The 24,549-nt window shown below is 40.2% G+C and overlaps 1 pseudogene; it reads left to right on the top strand.

Moving 5' to 3' along the window:
* The first annotated feature begins 1,856 nt into the window (after nt 1-1,856).
* The window catches only part of LOC134462780 (von Willebrand factor A domain-containing protein 5A-like), a 73,760-nt pseudogene continuing 51,067 nt past the window's right edge, over nt 1,857-24,549 (top strand).

A 24,549-nucleotide genomic window follows, 5' to 3' on the forward strand; every position in this document is an offset into this window, starting at 1 on the left:
CCTACATATACTCCACTCACCTCTATTGAATAGGCTACACTGTGGAGATATAACCAAGCCGTGTGGTGAACATCTCCAGCTAGGCCTACATTCAGGGCCGTGGACAGATTTTGCCGGGCCCGGGACAAAGCCATCTGAAAGAGCCACCCATCCAATACATAGGCCTATGTAAGGAGGACCCAATGTTGGGCCCCCTCTCTCCATGGGCCCATTTGTACCCCCTGTCAACTTCCCTGCCTGCGTACATTATTTGGAACCACTATATCTGTTTGAGAAAGTTTCAAACATGTGGAGACAGACAAGAAATGCATGTTTATATTACATTTCTGAAAATTGGGGCACACGAGGATGCGGGGCCCACTGGGAAATGCCCGCTATGCCAGACTACCAGTTCAGCCTTGCAAAAGGATCTTGATGACAACAGGAGCATGATGACAGCAGGAGCTTGTCTTTGTTAAGTCAGGTACTAGCTTCAGCCAACAGATGTCAGCAGACACACAAATGGAAAATTCTACACCTAAAAAGTACAAAATGTGGAAGGTAGTCTTGTGGGCCCGTGGTCAATCAAGTGATGCGGTACAACATTTAAAGTCACAACAACATCATGGTAGTAAAATCTTTTCAATGACTATTACAGCGTTCTGACAACTTAGAATTAAAGGTGCACTGTATAAAATGTTTAGTAGTTTATTTCCAGAAGTCATCCTTCCCATTCACAAATATAACTTTTTCATGAGTACTTACCACCATCATCAAATTCAAATTGTTCATTATGACTGGAAAAATGGCACTTTTCATACATGAAAAGGGGGATCTTCTCCATGGTCCGCCGTTTTGAATTTCCAGAAATAACCATTTTTAGCTGCAGAATGTGCTATACTTTGGTCATATTAGTAAAAGTTTATTATTTAGTAAATATTCATGAAAAGATTAAATTTGGCAATAGACAGCACCGTTTCCATGATCAGCATAGTTGCTATACCTGCTCTGGCCACCATCCTACACAGTGCACCTTTGAGACATTTCCCACCTGCGTTCCACTGGTGGAAGGGTGGGCATTATGGGGCTACTCACATTATGCTAATAATACTGTAGCAACATAACCCATGCACTTTGGAACAACCAAACCCCTGATCTGGTGAAAAGAATGCATCATCCATCCCAAAGGCATGTATGAAATATTCAAAAAATCCTAAAAAATGAACATAGAAATTTTAATTTGAAAGGCTAACAAACTGAAATGTGCTTAAATGTCTTGAACTGAGTCTAATGGCCTATTTTCACAGTCATGTGGTCAGGTGACCCAATTCTTCTTGGTTCCACACAAACAGGGGGGTTCCAAACAATGTTGTTATGATCAATAGCAAGTGTTGCAGGTATTGTGGTGTACCACAATTTCCTGTCACATGACTTTGACACTGGTTTTGACTCATAGGGTGCATCCCAATATGTGACCTTGCCTCCTCCACTTGCCTCCTCCACTCGCTTATCGTCATGATGACATCACTGACAACAGCATTATATTTCAATATCTTGCAAAAGCTCAATTGTAAAGTCTTTTTCTCATTTGCAATTGGGATGGTGAATGAAAAACAGTCCCTCAAAAGTTGTTGTGGCGAGGCTGACAGCTGGGAAACTTTATCGTTTGCTACACAGAGGAGGGGCCAGGAGGCGGGACGAGGAGACAAGCACAAGTGGAGGAGGCAAGGACACATATTGGGATGCACTCATACTGAAACTGGCATTGATGGGGCAGGGTATAGTTTCATCTTGAACTGCATTCAGTAGAGTTTCGTCTTCATTCTGGCAGATCTTGTGTCCAACTGTGAGCACCTTCAAAAACAAGAAAATCAAAAATGGTGAACTGTGGTCTCGTTACGGACAAAAATGAACCAGGTAAGCAGGATTATGAGCATTCCAAACTTTTTTCATAAAACAAAATTTACATCCTTCTCAGACATAGAAAAATGGGCTATTTTAAATCAGGAAATAGACTGTTGTCAGAGATTCTTAGAGTCAATCTACTGTTGCTTTCGGTCAGAAACATTGCTTAACTGTAGATAGGCTTCATTAAATATGTTGACAAACTTCAAAGCTCATTGACCTTCTGTATTTTGGCTTGAAATACGTACATGTTCAGTAAAATAGGCCACATCTTTTCATCTTTTCCCCTTGTTATGGGGATTTTTGTCATCATTTTCTATTTTTTGAACGTCATCGTGACACACAGTCACATGAAATCTTGTATTGTACAAACTATGTAGCGAATGTAATATTACATGACATGTTTAGCCCTTTCATGTACGGTATTCATGTTTTCCCCTTGTCTGTCCTCCCACAGTCCCCTGAAGAAGCTATACATTATATTATATTATATTATATTATATTATATTATATTATATTATATTATATTATATTATATTATATTATATATTATGTATTATATTATATTATATATTATATTTTATTCTATTGCTGCATATTATATTATATTATATTATATTATATTATATTATATTATATTATATTATATTATATTATATTATATTAAGTTATATTATATTATCTGTCCTCTCCAGTTCTCTCTACAGGCTATATATCATATGATATGATATTATTCTATTTTATTATATTCTATTTTATTATATTATAAACCCATGGATTAACATGTTTCCCCCTTTTCTGTGCTCCACCAGTTCCTCTGAAGAGGCTATACAGTATATGATATGATATGATATGATATGATATGATATGATATGATATGATAGATACATATGGCATGTTTCCCCCTTGTTTGTCCTCCCCCAGTTCCTCTGAAGTGTGTGGAGGTGGATGTCAAGGTGCATGGTCACGTGGCCACAGTGTCCTCCACTCTGCTCTACGTGAATGGGGAGGAGCGCCCTCTGGAGGCTGTGTTTGTGTTCCCACTGCCTGGAGAATGTGCCCTCTGTTACTTCAGTGCCAAAATAGGAGACACGGAGGTTGTGGCAAAGATACAGGATAAACAGAAGGTAAGATAACGTGTATCAGATTTCTTAACAAACAGCAGATGTACAAAAGAAACCAAAGTATGATGTTTTCAGTGTTGCCAGATTGGCAACAGTCGTTTTCGTCCCATAGAAGTCAATGCAATTTATTGAATTTGGGCGGAATTTAGCGCATTTGGGCGGTTTTTGAGAAGTTTTTGGGCGGGATTTGGTCAGACAGATCTGGCAACACTGGATGTTTTCTCACTATCACATGGGAATACTAGAAGCACTTAGAGAGCGCAGACCTACGCTATGTCACACCCTAAGTCAGTGATTCTCAAGCTATGGGCCACGACCCTCTGGTGGGCCGCAGAGGACGGTCCTGGAAAAATTATCCTCAAATGTTGGTTAGATAATCACATGTTGTTTAGTGATCTTATGTATTTTGTACATCCAGAAAAGTGAGTATACTTCCTTATTTGGTGTTTTTATGTGTTATGGAGTTAGGCAGGATGTAGGCTATGTTTAAACATTGTGTCATTATTTCAATCGCGGAGGTAATATTTTACTGCAAATTATTTTGTGTGAGTAACACCCACGATGTAGCCTACAGTGTTACATTTTCTATCTGCCGTCGCGATATGGTGTATTTTCATGCTGGTGGTGTTGATGTATGTGTGCAATGTATATTTGTAGTAATTTTTCAGTTGTGAGGGAAGCATCGCCATTTTGACTTCCTCTATAACTTCCTACTTTCTATATAATATAATATGAGCAACTAACATGATGACTGACAGTCATGGACTGTCATCAAATTAATGATTTCCTGCTAATGCTAAGTGATAAGAGAAAGTCACAATCATTTGTTTCCCTTTCAGATAACCACACACACATGCATAGAAATTATTAATAACTGATTTATATTATATTGGGTGGGCCCCAGAATTTTTTCACATTTCAAAGTGAGCTGTAGTCTTCTGAAGTTTGAGAATGGCTGCTCTAAGCCTTGTTTTTGTGGAGTCCCACAATTCAATTTCTGGTCACAAGGGGGCGTCTAGATGGTGAAGAATCTTTTGAAAGGTCCTGGTTCGTGATTCGTGATCCGGATCACCACCAGAATTTAATCACCTGTTCATTGGGTCATTACTAACAACTCCACAGAGTTTCATCCAAATCCGTCCCTTACTTTTTGAGTTGTCCCGCTGACAGGATCTTTTAAAAACTCCTGGTTCTGGTTCGTGATCTGGATCACCACCAGAATTTAATCACTTGTTTCTCCACTTGGGGAAGAGATTTTTGCCTGCCCGACTGCGGCCATGGACTATGTGCTGGCGAACTTCTCCCAAATACCACAAAATGAGGCGGTGGAATAAGTATCCTTAGCCAAACTTAGGCTACTTACTTCTATTTTTCAGTGGCTGATCTTGGTGAGAACTCCCTTTTCTTAAAAAAAAAACAAAAAAACATAATGTTTTTTTTTCTAAATGCCCAGCCGTGTATCGTGCTATGGTAAGTGTTTCTTGTTTTACCTGGCTGGTTTTACTACTGGCACCTTTTTTTGTTTGTTTGTTTTTTTTGCTCCACAGTGCAATATGCACAGTTATTATATGGTTGTGACGTCATCGGTCAAATGCTCCATTCATTTCAACGGGGCTCCCCAACGTTCGCACGTCTGTTATTTTTCGATAACGGACGGGTTGGTCTATAACAGACCGCTGTCTATGGCAACAAGACTTTTCACTGCTAAAGCGACTTTTCAACAAGACTCTAATCAGCTCCGCGTCCGGGGTCTAAAGATTCTCTCTGTCGTGCTGCTATTCCACGGTAGCGACCTTCTCGCCGAACGTTAACCCTTACTTAATGGGCTACTCAAATGAGTGCAATTATTGTGTTTGCTGACTTGGGTTAGGAAACTGTTACATCTTCTCTCTTTTATCTCTCGTCATGGGCAACGAGGAAGGTAACAGATAGCTTAGTTAGACTAGGTGTACATGTTAGGCTGTATACCATATGGGGGGTGGGTGACTGTCTTGAGTTCTGGGGAAGACATGTCAGGGGGTATATGTTGTGTGCATTGCTTGTTTTTATGTGTCTATGTTATTTTCCCAAGAGTATTCTTAATTACATGCTCAATTTTTTATGTGTTTTACTATAGTTTTCTCAGCACTTGCCTCCAAATGTTAACAATTATGCTCCACCATAGTATTGGTTATGGCTAATGACAATGCAACTCCACCCGGAACAAGGGTCCCATCTACCACATTTATTTCCTGGAATGTTAAGGGCCTTAATAATATCACAAAACGTAACAGGATATTCTCTCATCTGAGTACATTTAAACCACATATTACTTTCCTGCAAGAAACACATCTTGAAACACTAGAACACGACAAACTAAAGAAAAAATTGATCTCTCATGTGTATCATTCTAAATATAATTCTAAGGCTAGGGGTGTGGCAATACTTGTAAGTAAAAATGTGCCTTTCACGTGTACTAATGTTATACCAGACAGCAATGGGCGCTACATTATAGTAAGTGGTAAGATATATAACACAGCGGTTATCTTAATTAATATTTATGCTCCAAACTGGGATGACTCCCACTTTTTTTCAAAACTCATAGAACTGATACCCGATGTGAATAACCACCAGCTTATCCTTGGTGGCGACTGGAATTGTGTTTTACAACCAAGCCTAGATAAATCTAAAATACATCCAAACAAACCAAACGCACACCCCAAATCTGCTGCTGTAATTAAAAACTTCCTCCAAACATATAACTTGTCAGATCCTCTGCGTGCAATCAACCCTTTGTCTAAACAATTTTCTTTCTTCTCTTCAGTACATCACACTTACTCCAGGATAGACTATTTTCTGCTCGACAACACTCTTATTCCATTTGTATCCTGCTGTAAATACCATGCCATTGTAATTTCAGATCATTGCCCTGTTCAATTAGATATTGTGTTTCCAGAGACATGTGCATCACAGCGTGTATGGAGATTTGACACATCACTCTTGGCGGACGAAGTGTTCATGACTGTGTTCACAGCAAAAATTGATGTTTTTATATATCTGAATGATACCACAGAGGTGGCAAAGTCCACTGTCTGGGAATCTCTGAAGGCCTATCTTCGTGGGGAAATTATCTCATATTCCTCCTACAAAAATAAAGAACGTAATAAAGAACTAAAACAGCTAACTGAGCGCATCTCCAGCGTGGATGCACAATATGCCGTTAACCCATCTCCAGACTTGTTTAAGCAGAAACTTCTCCTTCAATCCCAGTTCAATACACTATCCATTCGTGATACAGAGAGACTTATGCTACGAACCAGGCAGCATATCTACGAACAGAGCTGGTAAACTGCTAGCGCATCAGTTACGGAGATCTATTAGTAAGAATGTAATTTCTGAAATTGTTGATGAATCTGGACACATCCTAACAAACCACGCAAAAATTAATGATGCATTTCAACAATATTACTCAAATTTATACACCTCCCAGTGTACCTCCAACCCTCTGGATACAGACTCATTCCTGGACACTTTGGACATCCCATCTATAGACCAAGATCAACTTACAGCTTTAGAAAATCCAATCTCTGAACTTGAGATTACTCAGGCCATAAGTACATTACAAAGTGGAAAAGCCCCAGGCCCTGACGGCTTCCCTTCTGAGTTTTTAAAAGCCTTCTCCGACAAACTGACACCTTTGTTATGTGCAGTGTTTTCTGAATCCCATTTCAAAGAGGCACTCCCACAAACAATGACACAGGCAACAATCTCTGTACTCTTAAAAAAACACAAGGACCCCAGACAGTGTGGCTCCTACCGTCCAATCAGTCTGCTGAATGTAGATTATAAAATTCTCAGTAAGACTCTGGCCCTTCGTCTTGAGAGAGTGATGTCTTCCATTGTACACCCAGACCAGACCGGTTTTATTACGAATCGACAATCCTTTTTCAATGTTAGGCGAATGCTTAACATACTACACTCTGACCACTCTACTGTCACACCTGAAGTTATCGTTTCATTAGATGCCGAGAAGGCCTTTGACCGAGTAGAGATGGGATATCTATTCTGTATCTTAAATAAGTTTGGTTTTGGTCCGTACTTTCAATCTTGGGTTCAGACCCTATACTCTTCGCCTGTATCATCAGTAAGAACCAACAACACTACCTCAGCTTACTTTCCACTACAAAGGGGTACCCGCCAGGGCTGTCCCCTCAGCCCTTTATTACTATACTATAGAGCCTTTGGCTATTGCGCTAAGAGCAAATAATGACTTTTCAGGAATTATGCGAGACGGTATCAGTCATAAAGTGTCACTGTACGCAGATGATCTTGTTTTATACATTTCAGAGCCAGAAAACACTATCCCTACCATTTTGGGAATTCTGCGCTCATTTGGCACCCTATCAGGATACAAACTGAACCTAGACAAAAGTCTTCTTTTCCCTGTTAATCAGCTGGCAATTGATATTGACTATGATCATCTCCCATTTCAGGTGGAATCCACTTCGTTCACCTATCTAGGAGTACAGATCACACGCACCTTTAAGGCTTTGTTAAAAAATAATTTTGACCCCCTAATGGAGCGCACTAAACAGGACCTGACCCAATGGTCGACTCTCCCTATTTCTCTCGCTGGTCGGATTAACTCTGTCAAAATGACAGTGCTTCCTAGATTTTTATATCTCTTCCGTATGATCCCAGTATTTCTACCTAAATCTTTTTTTAAGAAACTTGACAAAATTACAACAGCTTTTATTTGGAATAACAAACTAGCACGAATCAACAAAACCTACTTACAAGGTTCAAGGAAAATAGGAGGTTTGGCATTGCCAAATTTTCTACATTATTATTGGTCATCAAACATTACGAAACTACCTATATGGCTTTCTACCTTTCAATCTGGTGAAGGCCCAACTTGGGCCACTATGGAGCTGCATTCTAGCCTTCCTATCTCACCTGTATCTCTCATAAGTTCCAATCTCCCGATGAATACACAAAGCTGTGCTAAAAACCCAGTTGTCCATAACACAATACGAATTTGGTTTACAGTACGAAGGCGGCACTTTGATTGTAAACAAACACTGACATCTACAGTCCCAAGAAAAAGTTTGTACACCCTTTGAAATTTCTTACCTTTCTGTTAAAATTGGTCATAAAACATGGTCTGATCTTCCCGGAAATCACAAGAAGGAACAACCAGAGTCTGCTTTAACTAATTCAACCCCAACATTTACACGTTTTCATATTTTCATTGGCCATAAGATGTAAACATTCACAGGACAGCAAGGCATAAGTAAGTACACCCTAGCATTCAATAGGTTTTAACCCTAAGTTAGTCACAATAACCTCAACCAGATGTTTCCTGTAGTTGCAGATCAGATTAACAAAACAATCTGGATTTATCTGGTCTCCCTCTTCTTTAGAAAACTGCCTCACGTCAGCAAGGTTTGTGGGATGTCTGGAGTGCATAGCTTTCTTGACTTCATGCCATATAATCTCAATTGTTTTTTGTCAGGGCTTTGACTGGGCTATTCCAGAACGTGTATTTCATTATTATGAAGCCATTCTAAAGTCGATTTGCTTCTAAAGTATGGGTTGTTGTCACATTTCAGGATCCATACTCTTGTGTGCTTCAACTGTTTGACAGACTATCTGACTTTTTTCTGTAAAATATCTCGATAAACTTCTGAGTTCATTGTTCCACTGATAATAGCAAGCTGAAAAGGGCCTGAGGCAGGAAGGTAGCCGCAAATAATGATGCTCCCGCCTTCTCTAGATCTCCTAAATATGACTAAATTGAATTGCAAATGTAATTTATAAGATTCCTTTACAAAGCATCTCATGTTTGTTGTGAAACAGCATTACATTAAAATTATATCGGGGGCCGTAAACGGCCCTAGAGACTTAGGTTCCCCACCCCTGATCTAATGAATCCATCCTCAACCGCAGGCACGGGAGGAGTATGACGACGCTTTGAGTTCGGGCCACCAGGCCTTCCTGCTGGAGGAGAGTGCTCAGAGCCCAGACGTGTTCCAGCTGAACGTGGGCAGCCTGCCCCCAGGAGAGAGTGCTGCCATCACTCTGGTCTACATCTCAGAGCTGGCCATGCAAGCTGATGACGCCCTGCGCTTCTGTCTGCCCACTGTGCTCAACCCCCGCTACACACCACCTGGTGAGTGTCAGTAGCTCAAGTATGTTTTTCTTTACATTAAAGATACTTTAACATGTTTATCACATGAAAGAAACACAATTTCGGCCTTGCCGTGGCCTAACGGTGGGGCACTCATATGCCATGCGGCCAACCTAGGTTCGATTCTCGGCCCGGTTCATTTGCTGACCCCTCTCCGTTTCTCTCCCCATTCGCTTCCTGTCCACCTCTCATATTGTCCTGTTATCAATAAAGTAAAAAAAGACAACAACAACAAAACAAAAAAAAGAAACACGATTTGGACACAATACATGACATTACATTACATGTAACTAAAATACGCTTTTATTAGGCTAAAGACAATTTAACATGTTAGTTTTCAATCGACATGCAGATTGCTTTTCTTGTAAGCATGTCTTGAAGTGCAATTACCATATACGAATACTTAGTATGATATACATGTTAGGTTTAAGCCACCAACATTTATCTCTAACAACCTGTACAAAAGAGACACAGAGACTTTGAGTTAAATTTAAAACCAACTTGCAAGGAGAATGAATAGGAGACTGCTTTCAGTTTACAATGTCCAACTCACTCTGAAAACAGCCTCCTTTCTCTTTACATTTTATTGAAGGATAGCCCTAGTTACATTTGGGGTTTCAATTGGTCTGAGGGGAGGGGTGATTAGCTAAACCAGTTGAAACCAGTTTACACAGTAGTATATTTCTTAGCAGAATACCAGTTTACACAGTAGCATATTTCTTAGCAGAATATCTTGTTATTTAGCTGAAACAGACTGAATGTGACCTTGTCCTTTTCTCCTCGCCTAATCAGGAACGTTTGCTACAGTTGAAGAACATTCCTGCTCTCTCTCTCTCTCTCTCTCTCTCTCTCTCTCTCTCTCTGGCCTGCAGGCACAGAGCAAAAACAATGACACATTCATAATATGCGCACACACATATGCCCTGACTTAAAGCCTGGGCCAAGAGTTAGTCAAAGTGGATAACTTATGTATAATTACTCCAACATTTCCCTCCTGTTTATTCTCTTTGCACTATCTCGCAGTTGCCAAACATGATACCTCTGCATTAATCCACTCCATAACAAACAAAATTCATAAACCCATAATACATTCATAAGGGCATTATCCATAAACACACAAAAATACAGATTTTAAATGGGTATAGCACAGTTAAAACTTTTATGGTGTCATTCTAATCACGTAAAGTTAGGAAGAAATAGAAATCATTCCTATGTTTCGAACATACACATAACTGAAGAAATAGAAATCATTTTCTTGTTCTCCTAATGAAGTTTAAACACACATAAGCAATGTATGACAGGTGCAGGTACCATGGGGGCCGCTAGGGGGGGAAAGCAGCACAGATTCCAAGGGCCCAAGCACTGAGAGGGGCCCCCAAGGGGCCCAAAAGTTGAATCTCCCATGGGGCCCAACATCCCTGGCAGCGCCCCTGGCAGGCACAGGCAACACTCACCCCACCATCCGTGTGTGTGTCAACCATCCCGGGATCCGCATCCACCCACAGAGTCCATGTCCATAGAAAATGTCCAGCACCTTTTTCGTCTCCAGTTTGTAAGGAAAAACACAGTCTCAAGCTTGCTTCCACCATTGGCTTTGGGAAAGTTAAACCTGTAAAGGTGAGGGGAACGCCTTGTTCACCCCAGCAGCACTGAGACGGACGGAATGTAAACATTCAGTCCCTTTTTGATGACAGGTCCACCCCCACACACAGCAACTGGGAGGGTCTGTCCACTCCAAGTCTCCCCAGATTGCCGTGCAAAAGATGTATCGTAACCCTCAGGACAGTGGGCTCCGCACTCGGTTTGGACAGTCTCAACGTGCATCTGACAGCACTTTGATGAACCTCCAATCACTGGCCTTAGTCTTGATCTAGCGGGACTTTTTCCTGTTGAGATGAAGAAGAACAGAGAAAAGTACTCTACACATAGACATTTATCATAGTCAATGTATTAGCCAAATCAGCATTGTTGTAAATGAATGTTTCAGGTTAGGTTAGGGGTGAAGTTTCAGAACAAGGTTTCATTTAACATGTGCCCTATACACATATTTGTTTGATGCACTGATTAATCCTAAAATATCTCTCCTGTTTGAGATATGTGCCATCCACATGACTCAATAAAACTGAAGTAATTTCCGAAACAGACTTTGAGCACAGTAATTGTCCACACAAAATACCTGTCTGCATCAAACTCTGAAAAAGAAAAAATCAAAAATGAATAAACCAAAAATGAAAATTCTGCCAAACATCTCCCCACACCCTCCATTTCATAGGTACATATATCAAGGCAGGCTTCTTCAAACATTTGCTTAAAGAAAGAAGCTCTCAGTCAACTCATCCACACACAGACAGTAGTGTGGAGGAGGTGCGCAGCTGTAACAGAGTAGAGAGCATTATAATAGAAAAGAAACAAAAAAAAACGTTTTGTTAGTGGTGACAAAACAAAACCCAAGACAGACCGACCATTGTCTCATAATCCATACTCAAAATAAAATAGATAGCACTACATTCCGGGAGAACAACAATTATCAAGAGCACAGCAAAATTATGAAAAAGAAAATTACTTAATCCCAAAAGCATAACATGAAACCGACTCTGGTCATATCTGACTATTGTGGCTCACGTTTAGAGTACAGTCCATTACTGAATAGGCGATAAACGCAGACTGAAAAAATATGGTATTGACCACATGGTTACTGCATCCAATGTAGCCCTGAAAATACTCTATGCACAGATGGACATAATAGGCAGAGAAGCATAACATTAAGCATGCAGTACAAAATTACTTTAATCATAGTATTGGCTGGCTTCACATAGTAGTTAGGTCTGCATAAATCCCTCTGTAACAGAACTAAAACATATTGGCATGCAGTCCTCACTGTCCTTCTGTCATGAGGTCATGGTGATTTAGGGGCCTAGCCCAACTACTGCCAATAATGGGAGTGGAACACAAAGTATGGGAACACCTACCACCAAAACACTACACACAATTAACAATCTGGCACCACAAAGCATCTTACTGCTCACATCGTTACAACAAATAAGATAGGGTGTTTTTTTTTTGTTGTTGTTGTTTTTTTTTTTTAGTAATTTGAGAATCCAATAATATTTGTGGATATGTTGAAACGGATATTCAGGTTTAGGGAATTTCCCCCTCTTAGGTCTTAGGTTACCTTGAGCATTGTGCCTTGCACACACTATACATGCTCTACAAAAAAAAAATGAATAGGAATTAAAACCATAAGTAGTATATGCTTATATCCCTCCTGTTGAGACATGGCTTAGCCCATGGCTCCATCAAATTAAAATGAATGACATTTATTACTACTCTCCACTTTCTCACACCATTCCAAAGTTGCGCATTGTCATCACCCAGACATACAGATCACTAGATAAACCAATCAAAATGTAAGAGATAAAAAGAAAGAAAACACAACTGCCATTGTAAAATACGCAACTTTAAAAGAAAAATGAAACAAACAACCAGACAGACCCTTTACCTACGGTATAAAGGTCAGACCTTGTCTAACTTTAGGTCAAACGTCGCATGGTTTGAAAGAGAAAGAAAAAAATGACATGATACATTTTTGTCTAAAAACATGATAAAATTAGACCAACCTTTCACTATTTGCCTTGTGCAAACACTTAATTTTAATCTTAACTTTTGAATCTTTGTTTGTATGAAGTTTCAATCTCAGATTCATCGTTAGTGTACAGCAGTGGTTCCCAACCTTTTTCTTAGGGGACCCATGTTTTTACTATTTTAAGCTTTGGTGACCCAACCACGCGAGCGCCCGCACGAGACGGAGTCACAAGATGCCCTCCGTTTCCTGCGATAACTTATTTTAGTTATTTTATTCCTCAATTCGTCTTTGGTCAAATATAGAATAAATGTTTAATGTAGCACTTACAATTTGTTGCGTCTATGCATTTATTAGTTAAATGCTTTGTCTTTTATTCAACATGGGCTATATGTATTTAAAACGAAACCCCTTAAAATCAAGAGGGCTCCGCGACCCCCGTTGGATCTTTGGCGACCCATAAGGGGGGTCCCGACCCATAGGTTGGGAACCACTGGTCTACAGGTAGGCCTACTTATCTTCACACAGGAAAGAAAAGGGTGTTTCAAGACCCTTACACAGATTAATTCTAAGTATGGCACGGTTACACATATGGTTTACCCGAAAATAACAAACCAAACAATTCAAAACAGTAATGAAATGAAAATACAGAGAGACAACTGTCTCTTCCTTTGTAAATCAAACAAATGAAAATATAAGGATCCCAACGTCCCCAAATTCAAACTTTTAAAAGCAAGTAGAAAACCTTGACATGTCTCATCACCAGGGGTGGAAAGTAACTAATTACTTTTACTCAAGTATTGTACTTGAGTAGCTTTTATGAATACTTTGTACTTTTTAAGTAATTTTTTAAATTAATACTTTTACTTGTACTTGAGTACATTTTGACCCAAGTACTTTACTCAATTACACTGGAACCTGGCCTGAGTACTGAGTAAAAAAAAAAATGACTGAGAGACAAAATGCCATGCACAATAATGACACAATCCGCCGGAAATGAAAGATTGTGCAGGATGGCACACAGCATTTCCACTATTTTACTATCTTGTATCAATGTATTGGATGATGGCTGGTGCCAAGCAAGAGATAGAGGTTATGGAGGACGATATTCAAGAAAATAAACATGACATTCTCAAGAGGAAAGCTAATTAAAAGTAACTAAGTAACTTTTACTCAAATTACATTTTAAGTGAAGTACTTTTTACTTTTACTTGAGTAGATTTTTAGATAGGTACTTTTACTTGAGTACACATTTTCTGTACTCTTTCCACCTCTGCTCATCACACACCTCATTCAATGCCAGGCACTGCATAGTGCCAAACATGTGAAGCAATGTTCACACTTATAGTATTAAACTAATGACAATGATAGATATTTGACATAACTTTAAGCTGTGGTATTGTTTTATCCTAGGTCGGTGTTCAGTTTTAGGTCTTATTATAACGGGTGCTGCCCCTTTAACTAATCCAACATCACAGGGTCCCTTAGACCAGAGTTTGATGGGGACTGGTTTTAGCAAATCTTCCTCCTCCTCTGTGAGAAAGTGGTTTCATCCTTCTTCCTCTAACATGTGCATTCCTGATTGCATAGTCACTGTCCAAAACAGGGCTTTTTTTTCAATTTTGTGGAGGAGCTATACCATGTGTTTAACCCAGTCGCCACCCAATCTCCTTTGTCCACCAATTTTCCCGTTTCATTCCCGTCCAGATTTTTTATTTTTATTTTTTCCTTTGCATAATGGGATATGCGGATTGCCGTACAATTTGTACAACCCTTTTTTCAGAGTCTGGCAGTATCGCTGCCGCTGCTGAGGTAGTGTGGACATCTGAATACACATAAGACACTGTTATCTTTGCTGGGGTGACCTTGTCAAGTGCCTCTGTGTATTCAGAGTCTAGTTTTTGCGTATGCCACATTGTAATATTCAAATCATCTGGGGATTTATGATCTTGCACGTGTTTCACGGCCCCTTTTCCTTTAACTACATGATGATCTTATAAATTACATTGTGCTGCAGACATTAAAATACAGTTCCAGATCATAATTGCATTGTAAAGGACTTGTTGAGTACTACCACCCAACTCAAAATACATAATAAGGCAAGAAATCCGATGAAATAAAACAAAGAAACAAGTCACAGTTAAAAGTCAATCAAAACAAAATGATAACCTAAATTGCTAGCAATGTTTAGCACATGTGATCTAACTCTCAGACCAGGTCCAAATTAGGTTTACTCACAGCACCTTTGGGCCATCAAATAACGCCTGCGTTATTTCAAGATCTCATAAGAACAAGGAGATAAGAACAAGGAGAAAGCTTCATCTATTCTTTAGAAGGAACAAAGACATTTCGGTACAGTAAATCATGAAAGCAAAACTCTTTTGCAAAGTTAACATGTTCAGGATAGTCCATTTAAAACAATAGCATTAATGCACAAACAACGAGTATCACAAATAGGCCTACAAACAAATAGCCTTCAAAGTCTCTTCAACCTGCTTCAGCTTTCTTTACGTTCAGTTTCACTTTTCCATTGTTTATATACAGACGGGGAAAATCTGGCGAACCCAGATATCACAATTAAATTACACCTCTTTAAACCGTTCAACCTCAACCAATTCCCTACTTGCACAAACCATCAAAAAGAGACCATCGCAACGTTACGCTTTTCTTACACATAAAGGGCCAGGTAGAAAGAGCCCGGTGGCCTTCACCACGGTTGGTGATTTCTCACTTAAGACTATTAGTGGGGTCGTATTAGGTGCAGTCATTTCAAATTGGTGTTAAAGTTTGGTTTTCACTTCCAAGTTGAAGTTTAGGGTCTATAGAACAATTTGAGTTCGAGTGTCAAACATACAGATAACAAAATAGCCTGCGGGGGGCGCTCTAAAATATATAAACTGCTATAACTTTTGATTATTTAAACCAAATGTAACATATGAGGTATGTATGGATTCAGCATGAAGAGGAGAACCCGGTGAGCTAAGTATTTGGTTGCCAGATTAAAGACACACTGTGTAATAAACACACTTTTAGCCAATGGACAGCAAAATCCGGGCTTTTTTAAGATAAAGGGTGGAAATGCCCTCAAAGTTGCAATGAAACATCATTTATTGTTACAAGCTATTGTAAATAAAGCCTGGGTTATCACTTAACTTGATTTGTTCAGAATATCCCTGAAGCACACAGATACTTAGGATACCTATACACAAATATGGCTGCATAAAGCCTATGTCATACTTAGCACCCAACTTGCAACTTTGAGTTTATGAATTTAGGATCATGAGTACCAGCTTTTTTTCAATCAAGTCATCATTTTATTCACAAAAAACTTTATATCTGAAAGAAAGTAAATCAATAATAATAATAATAATAATAATAATAATAATAAGGATAAGGATAAGGATAATGAAGATGATATATACTATGAGGAACAACAGTTCTTCTGGCATTCAAAAACAAACAGAAGACCACATTTATCCCAATACTCCACTCTACAATAACTATGACAGAGAACAGATACAATAACAGTCAGTGGTCAGTCTTAGAAATTGCATGTGCACTTACACAGACGTGTGCACTTTAACTCTGCCTTCATGCACTTGCACCAAGATCTGGCAGGTCTATTTGTACAAGTACTAGTACAGCTGCACTTCACCTCTAGTTGGAATACATCTTTGGTAGTGTAGTCCAAATCTGGGAACTGTCCATTTGTTACCAGATTGGCAGGCATTTCTGGCAAATGCAGATAATAAGACAGAACGTTTTTTATTCCTGTCAACTGTGCTGGTAACAAATGGACAGTTCCCAGATGACAGAGATGTCTTCATAACAGCAGATGATTGTGTCTTCCATGTATGAAATAGTCCTATAGTATTATGCATTATGCTTGCCAAAGGCCTCTGCTTGCCCCCAGCAAGCGTACTAATTGTTGTCCGACAGTTTATTATTAAGTATGCTTGCGGGAAAGCATACTAATTGTTCATCAACAGTTTATTATTCTACATTTTTCCATTCACCTCCATTCATTAGTACGGTGACTTTGAATCGTTGCAGCGTTAGAGATAGAGACACGGTTTGAGTGCCAAAACGAACAGCTCGAAAAGGGCTCACGGTGGTGTATTTTTCGCTGGCCTACCCCCTTTCATTTGTTCACCAGACTCGTTTTCTTCAGTTTTCTCTCTGTTTTCCCGCTCATTGAAATGAATGGTAGAATGGTCAAGATGATGTCACAAACTGTGGCAGTTAGAGTGAGAGGTGACCTGTCCTTGGGGTTTTAATAGAATAAAATAAACCATTTCACCTTTCGACTAGGTAAAGGCATTGTCAGAGAGTCCTTGGCTCTGAATACAAACTGTGTTAAGAATGATCATTAGCCAACTCTTCAAAATAAGAGAGAGCAGTTTTAAAATCCCTATGATGTGACCCCATTCACTTAGAGACATTGTGTGAACAGCTCAGCGCATAGGCCTGAATATGTCCACTTTTTGACTGAACCATTTGGCCTAGAAAAGTGATCTCAGCTTTGACATGAAGAACAGGGTTATGCCATTTGTGTGTCAATATCATTTGACAACTTGCAAAACTTTTGGAGATAAGGCTGCACATATTACTCAGCTATTGACTGCCAAATTGTCACCTTTAGAATCTTCATTCATACACACACACACATGCAGCCTTGTAGAACCTGGACAACCGTGGCCTAATATGCTGCTGTGGCCACTCTATACAGTAAGTGGCAGTGGCCTACTGGGTATTGGGTGTCTGTCAGAGGGTTGCAGGTTCGAATCCCACCCTTACCTCTCCCTACCCACCCATTGCTGAAAGGCACCTGAAGCATCTCCATACATGCATGCACCCACACACACACACACCCACACACACACAGGCACGCACGCACGCACGCACACACACACACACAGAGCTCTATCTCTTTCCCTCATGTTTCTGTGTGTGTATACGACAGCTCTGTATGCGTATGTGTGTGCAGAAGCCAAAAGCATACTAATAGCATTTCTCCGGAAATGCAGTCTTGATAATAATATTATTATTATTATTATTATTATTATTATTATTATTATTGATTTATTTTCTTCCAGATATACTTTTTTGTGATTTTATGTGTTAATAGAATATGGCTTGATTGAAAAAAGCTGGTACTCATGATGCTAAATTCATAAACTCAAAGTTGCAAGCTGGGTCCTAAATATCACATAGGCTTTATGCAGCCATATTTGGGTATAGGTATCCTAGGTATCTTTGTGCTTCAGGGATATTCTGAACAAATCAAGTTGAATGATATCCCAGGCTTTATTTACAATAGCTTGTAACAATAAATTATGTTTTATTGCAACTTTGAGGGCATTTCCACCCTTTATCTTAAAAAAACCCTGAATTTTGCTATCCATGGGCTAAAAGTGTGTTTATTACATAGTGTGTCTTTAATCTGGTGACCAAATACTTAGCTCACCCGTTTCTCCTCTTAATACTGAATCCATACATACCTCATATGTTAAATTTGGTTAAACTAATCGAAAGTTATAGCAGTTTATACATTTTAGAGCGCCCCCCGCAGGCCATTTTGTTATCTGTGTGTTTGACACTCGAACTCAAATTGTTCTATAGACCCTAAACTTCAACTTGGAAGTGAAAACCAAACTTTAACACCAATTTGAAATGACTGTCAAAAATTGCACAGGCCTACGACCCCACTAAATGCATTAAACATTAACAATCAATTGAAAACAGTTGCCTAAAGAAACAAACATAACTCCACAACCCCATTTTCTCCTGCCAAAAATAAATTGGTAAGAATGTGTGGAAAAACAAAATCATGACAAAATTCTAGACCTCAAAGTTGAATTGTAGAATAAAATAAAAGGCTTCTTCTTTAAAAAAAAAAAAAAAATAGTTTCAACATGTGCACTCACAAGCTTCGGCTAACTCTGAACACAATAGAGTACCTCCACTAAACACCCAAAGAATGTCTTCCACTCTCAGACATATTATAGGCACACAGATACACATGTACACTCCACAGACACATACAACCTCTCTCACACACACACAGTGGGGTGTCCCACTAGGACAATTCATACAACAAATAGGGCCCATACAGACAGACAAACAGAGATCACAGTTGTTAGTAAACAGATCATATTACTATATGGTATCTGAGACATTAACCGCTCAGTGAGTAATCCAAATGGCTGTCATTTGCTTTTTCACACTAGTTTTGCTATAATTTCCGAGTTTTCAGATCTACTTTTTTTGTTGTTGTTGTTGTGGGCAATGCCTTGCCCAGTGACCCTTTTCTCCACATACAAAGCATTTATCAAGTCTTTTTCTATTCGTCCCGCTTTATCCAATAACACAAAGGTGATATTGCCGTAGGGTCTTCTTTTTGTACTACTTTCCAGTCTTTACACGATAGTTCTTCCAAGAACTTCTCTCTGTCTTTGCTTTGCCCCGTTCCCATTTTGAACTAAAATTTGGCCCAGTGGTTCTTTAATACCTGCAGTATTCTAACACTGGGTTTTTGCAACAAGGTAGCGATCAACGACCGTTGTGGTAAGATTCTCTTCGACCTTCTCAGGTGGAATCTTCTTGCATACGAGCATCCACAAGGGCTCACTACTTTACTCTTGTTGAATTGGAATGAAACACAATCACCTAATGGTAAATGTATTTCCTTTCATACACACTTTCACACTCTTCTCAACGCGGAGAACACAGATTTTAACTAGTTTCTTCTAAACTAGGGGAGTCTGCCCTCCCTTTACTTTACGTAGTCCAGTCTTTAACTTGTTCAACGACACAGAGGAGTCTGGCCTCCTATTTTACCTGATAGAGTCTAGAATTGTCAGGGTTTTACTCTCTATTTACCGTCTTTCACATTCAATCCTTTTGAATAAAAGACCTACTCACAATTCTCTGTTCTCTTGGGGTATTCCGTCAACCCTCAGATCCCAGCCTGCGAGGGAGGGACCAGTCCCGCAAAGGGTCTTAGTGCTGTGGCCACAGTCTTCCTGGATCTCACTCGCACGCTGGAATCGTCAGGTATCTTGGAATCCGGTTCGAAAGGACCAATTAAATGTTAGGTTTAAGCCACCAACATTTATCTCTAACAACCTGTACAAAAGAGACACAGAGACTTTGAGTTAAATTTAAAACCAACTTGCAAGGAGAATGAATAGGAGACTGCTTTCAGTTTACAATGTCCAACTCACTCTGAAAACAGCCTCCTTTCTCTTTACATTTTATTGAAGGATAGCCCTAGTTACATTTGGGGTTTCAATTGGTCTGAGGGGAGGGGTGATTAGCTAAACCAGTTGAAACCAGTTTACACAGTAGCATATTTCTTAGCAGAATACCAGTTTACACAGTAGCATATTTCTTAGCAGAATATCTTGTTATTTAGCTGAAACAGACTGAATGTGACCTTGTCCTTTTCTCCTCGCCTAATCAGGAACGTTTGCTACAGTTGAAGAACATTCCTGCTCTCTCTCTCTCTCTCTCTCTCTCTCTCTCTCTCTCTCTCTCTCTCTCTGGCCTGCAGGCACAGAGCAAAAACAATGACACATTCATATATATATAATATACGCACACACATATGCCCTGACTTAAAGCCTTGGCCAAGAGTTAGTCAAAGTGGATAACTTATGTATAATTACTCCAACAATACACTAATAATAACACAATTTAAGTACTTCACTTCTATCCTACACCAAATGCTTCATAACTACTTACAAATGTAGGCTATACTTTTTCCCACCTGAGTTTTGTCTAAAGCGATTGTCAAGGCCTTGTGCTTAATTCAAGGGCTCACCGTTGGTAACTAATGCACCATGCTGTATCTTCTAACGCCAGGGACACATGCACACACATTTTGATCTTTGCCATTTAATCCTATGAAGAGAAGCGAACAGGAGCGAAGTGAAGTAAAAGTATTCAACCAAGTTTGATATTATGCAAATGAGGAGTGAATTTCGCCTGCAGCAGCCGATCAAATCAACAACATCTAGGTGTTTCATTCCATTTGATTCACCGCTATGACCTGTTGACCTTTGAGCTGCCAGAATGGAACACTGAATTTCGTCTCTGTTCGCTTCACTCGTTTCCCCTGCATGTGTCCCTGGCGTAATGTCTTCTAGCATTAACGCTAGGGACACATAACAGGTGAAATGAGAGAGGCGAAATTCAGTATTCCATTCTGACAGCTCAACTGTCATCAGGTTGCCACAACGAATCAAATGGTATGAAACAGTTATGCTGTTGATTTGTGTGGCTGCCGCAGGCGAAATTCGTTTCTCATTTGCATAATATTAAACTTGGTCGAATAACTTTGCTTCTCTTCTCCTGTTCGCTTGCCTTCGCCTCCCTCATAGAAATGAATGGCGAAGTTCACTTAGCTTGACCACATTTGCGTCTATTGCCTGTTTTCCACTGTCGTTTTTTGGCCTACAGCTCGACACAGCACGAGTCAGCCGCCCCTTTTTGCTTTTCGAATAGGTACGACACAGCTCAATCGTAAAGCAAGAAGTGGCGGTCGAGGCATGCTGTGTGGAGCTGTAGGCCTACCAGAAAACCGGCCGTGGAAAAGAAGCATATGTGTCCCTTGTAGTATCTAATGTCAGGTTCCTCTGACTCATATTACTAGCAATTGGCCAATGTGCAATGCAATAAGTAAGGGTTAACGTTCGGCGAGAAGGTCGCTACCGTGGAATAGCAGCACGACAGAGAGAATCTTTAGACCCCGACGCGTCTCTGAAGTGCTGCTATTCCACAAAGCGACCGATTCGCCGAAAGTTAACCCGCTTATTATATGGATATACCTAAATGATTCACACATGGCGGGGACATTTCTTTAGGCCTATTTAATGTTAAGTCAAAAGATTGTTGCAGCGCAAAACAAAACAGTGCCGTTGTGGAACACCGTTAGGCAACAGCTAGGTAGCCAGGACAACAGGTGTTGTCTATCACAGCAGCTGATTAGAGTCTTGTTGAAAAGTCGCTTTAGCAGTGAAAAGTCTTGTTGCCATTGACAGCGGTCTGTTATAGACCAACCCGTCCGTTATCGAAAAATAACAGACGTGCGAACGTTGGGGAGCCCCGTTGAAATGAATGGAGCATTCGACCGATGACGTCACACCATATAATAATGTAATATAACATGTAATTAAATGTGATGAAGTAATGTAATATTGATGATTACTTTTGGCTTTTCAGGCATGGACAGGAGCAACATGGCCACTGTAACATCAGTGCCAGCTGATAGGGTGCCCTATACTTTGGCTCTGAGAGCTCACCTGTCTTCCCCACTGCCCATCTCTAAAGTGGAGTCCAACTGTTCCCTCGAGCCACTGGAGTTCCTCAACCTAGATAAAACAGAAGCCAAGGTATGGCGTGGTAATAGACCTGAATATCTGTGTGCTCAATAACAACTATTGTAGCTCTTGTACATTTGAGTTGGTCTCTGTGGTCCTGCAGGTGCGTTTGTCTTCAGGCCACATGTTTGATGGGGGTGTGGAGCTGCTGCTCTACTATGAGGACACCCATAAGCCCGCTGCCATCATAGAGGCGGGACAGCCCAGTGCAGAGCTAGGTAAAGGCTTCCTCACTTAATTATCGTTGGAAAAAGATGTGGCTGGCACGCTTTTAAAAGGGATAAAGAGAGAGGTGATAACATTAAAAGTGTCCATCTAAATGTCGCTATTGTTCCTTCCCCCAGAACAGTGAAATTATAGCGTGGAAAAACACACCTTCTTTACCATAAATTGTTTGAAAAATACTTAATGATGAGGCACATACTTCTCATGCTATCTGATTATCTGATGGGGTGGTCATTAACTTGGTTGAGCAGGTTACTCTTTTAGAGGATGTAGTTCAAAAACTTAATGGTAGACATCAATAAATAAAGAATTTCCCATTTATTTCTCCCCTCTTTCTTTGACTTTCTTTTTGATCCTCTCTGATCAGGTTCTCTGATGCGTGACCCTGTAGTTATGCTCAGCTGTTACCCAGAGTTCCCTGCAGCAGCGACATCTTCACTTGACTCCTGTGGAGAGTTCATTTTTCTGATGGACCAGTCAGGAAGTATGGGCTGCGAAATGCACTCTGGAACTGCCGTGAAACGCATAGATAATGCCAAGGTATCACCACTGTAGATGTGTTACAACAGAATCAAGTTTTTGCAGCTTCTTGTTTTGTCATAACCTGATTTACTGTAATTTCTCTGTAGATGCTTAAAGGTGCACTGTGTAAGATGATGCCAGAGTAGGTATTGCTATAACTATGCTGATCATGAAAACTGTGCTGCCTATTGCCAAATTAGGAATAATAAACTAATATTCACTATTGTGACCAAAATATAGCACATTTTGCAGCTAAAAATTGGCTATTTCGGGAAATTCATTATGGCGGACCATGGAGAAGATCCCCTTTTCATGTATGAAAAATGCCATTTTCTCAGTCATAATGAATACTTAGAACTTGAAGGTAAGTATTCATGAAAAAGGTAACATTTGTGAATGGGAAGGATGACTTCTGGAAATAAACTTCTGGAAATTTCACACAGTGCACCTTTAATGAATTTATAGGGAATGCTGTGGTGCTTCATCATGCAGACAGCCATTATGGAAAGGAAGGCGTATTTATTTCACGCAATTGCAAAAAAGTGCATTCTGCGTTATGGTGCGACGCTTTGCAAGTAAAGTCATGCTCCTCAACGGAGCGTGTCGCATGTGACGCACTTTTGTCACGTGACAAGGTTCACACAGTTTTCCCGCCGTGTCTGTGAATTTCTGTTGCCGCGGCAAATTTCTGTTGCTAAACGCAAAAATGCTCTGCTGTGCCCTGATCAAAACCATGCCTAACCCTAACCTGTCAGTAAAGCAGCGTTTCTGTGAAATTGTGACGAAATTGTGCCCTGACGAAAACCATGCCGAAACGTTAACTGTCACAGGCGTTGTGGAGCACGAGTTTTGAAAGACAATAATCAGGCTACAAACCCGATAAATGTTCAAGTAAGCATGTCTGGGGTAAGCGGTTAGGGTGTCAGACTTGTAGCCCAATGGTTGCTAGTTCAACTCCCGAACCACCAGGTTGGTGTGGGGAGTAATTTACCAGTACTCTCCCCCATACTCCTCCATGACTGAAGTGCCCTAAAGCAGGCTACCGTCCCGCTGCACTGCTCCCTTTTGGGCGCCATTTGATCAGGTGCTACCGTCTTGCAGGCATGAATGCAATTTCATTGTGCGCCGTATTCACTTGGGTACTGTGCCACAATGACAATGGGAGTTGGAGTTTCCCCGTTGGGCTTTCAGTTCACTTATTTTAATGCTCTGGTATGAAGACATGTTGGACCCAGACCATAGATTACCATGGGGACCTAGGAACCATTCTGGAAAGCGTAATTTCACAGTCCATCTCTCTGTAATGGATGGTAACGCCTAGTTTGGCGTAGAGCATTAGTAAACCTCTCGCGCTTCATACACTATTGGTAGTGCTGAGTTATCAGTCTGTATGCACCTTTAGCTCAGCGGTATTGTGCTGTGGCTCCCATGCCCGAACTGAAGAATTCACTGGCAGGTCACAGGTGGCGAACTAGCGCAGATGACCTCAGTTATACCTCACTGCCCTTCATTTCCAGTCCCCAACACTGTCCTGTTGAAATAAATGTTCAAAACCACTTTCCTGGAGACTAGCCAAATCTCATACGTGTTTAAAGGTCCAAAAAGCCCCCAAAACACCTAACTGGAGACTAGCCAAATTTAATGTGTGTTTAATGGTCCAAC

Source organism: Engraulis encrasicolus, chromosome 14 (genome assembly GCF_034702125.1).
Source record: "Engraulis encrasicolus isolate BLACKSEA-1 chromosome 14, IST_EnEncr_1.0, whole genome shotgun sequence".
NCBI classification, from domain to species: domain Eukaryota; kingdom Metazoa; phylum Chordata; class Actinopteri; order Clupeiformes; family Engraulidae; genus Engraulis; species Engraulis encrasicolus.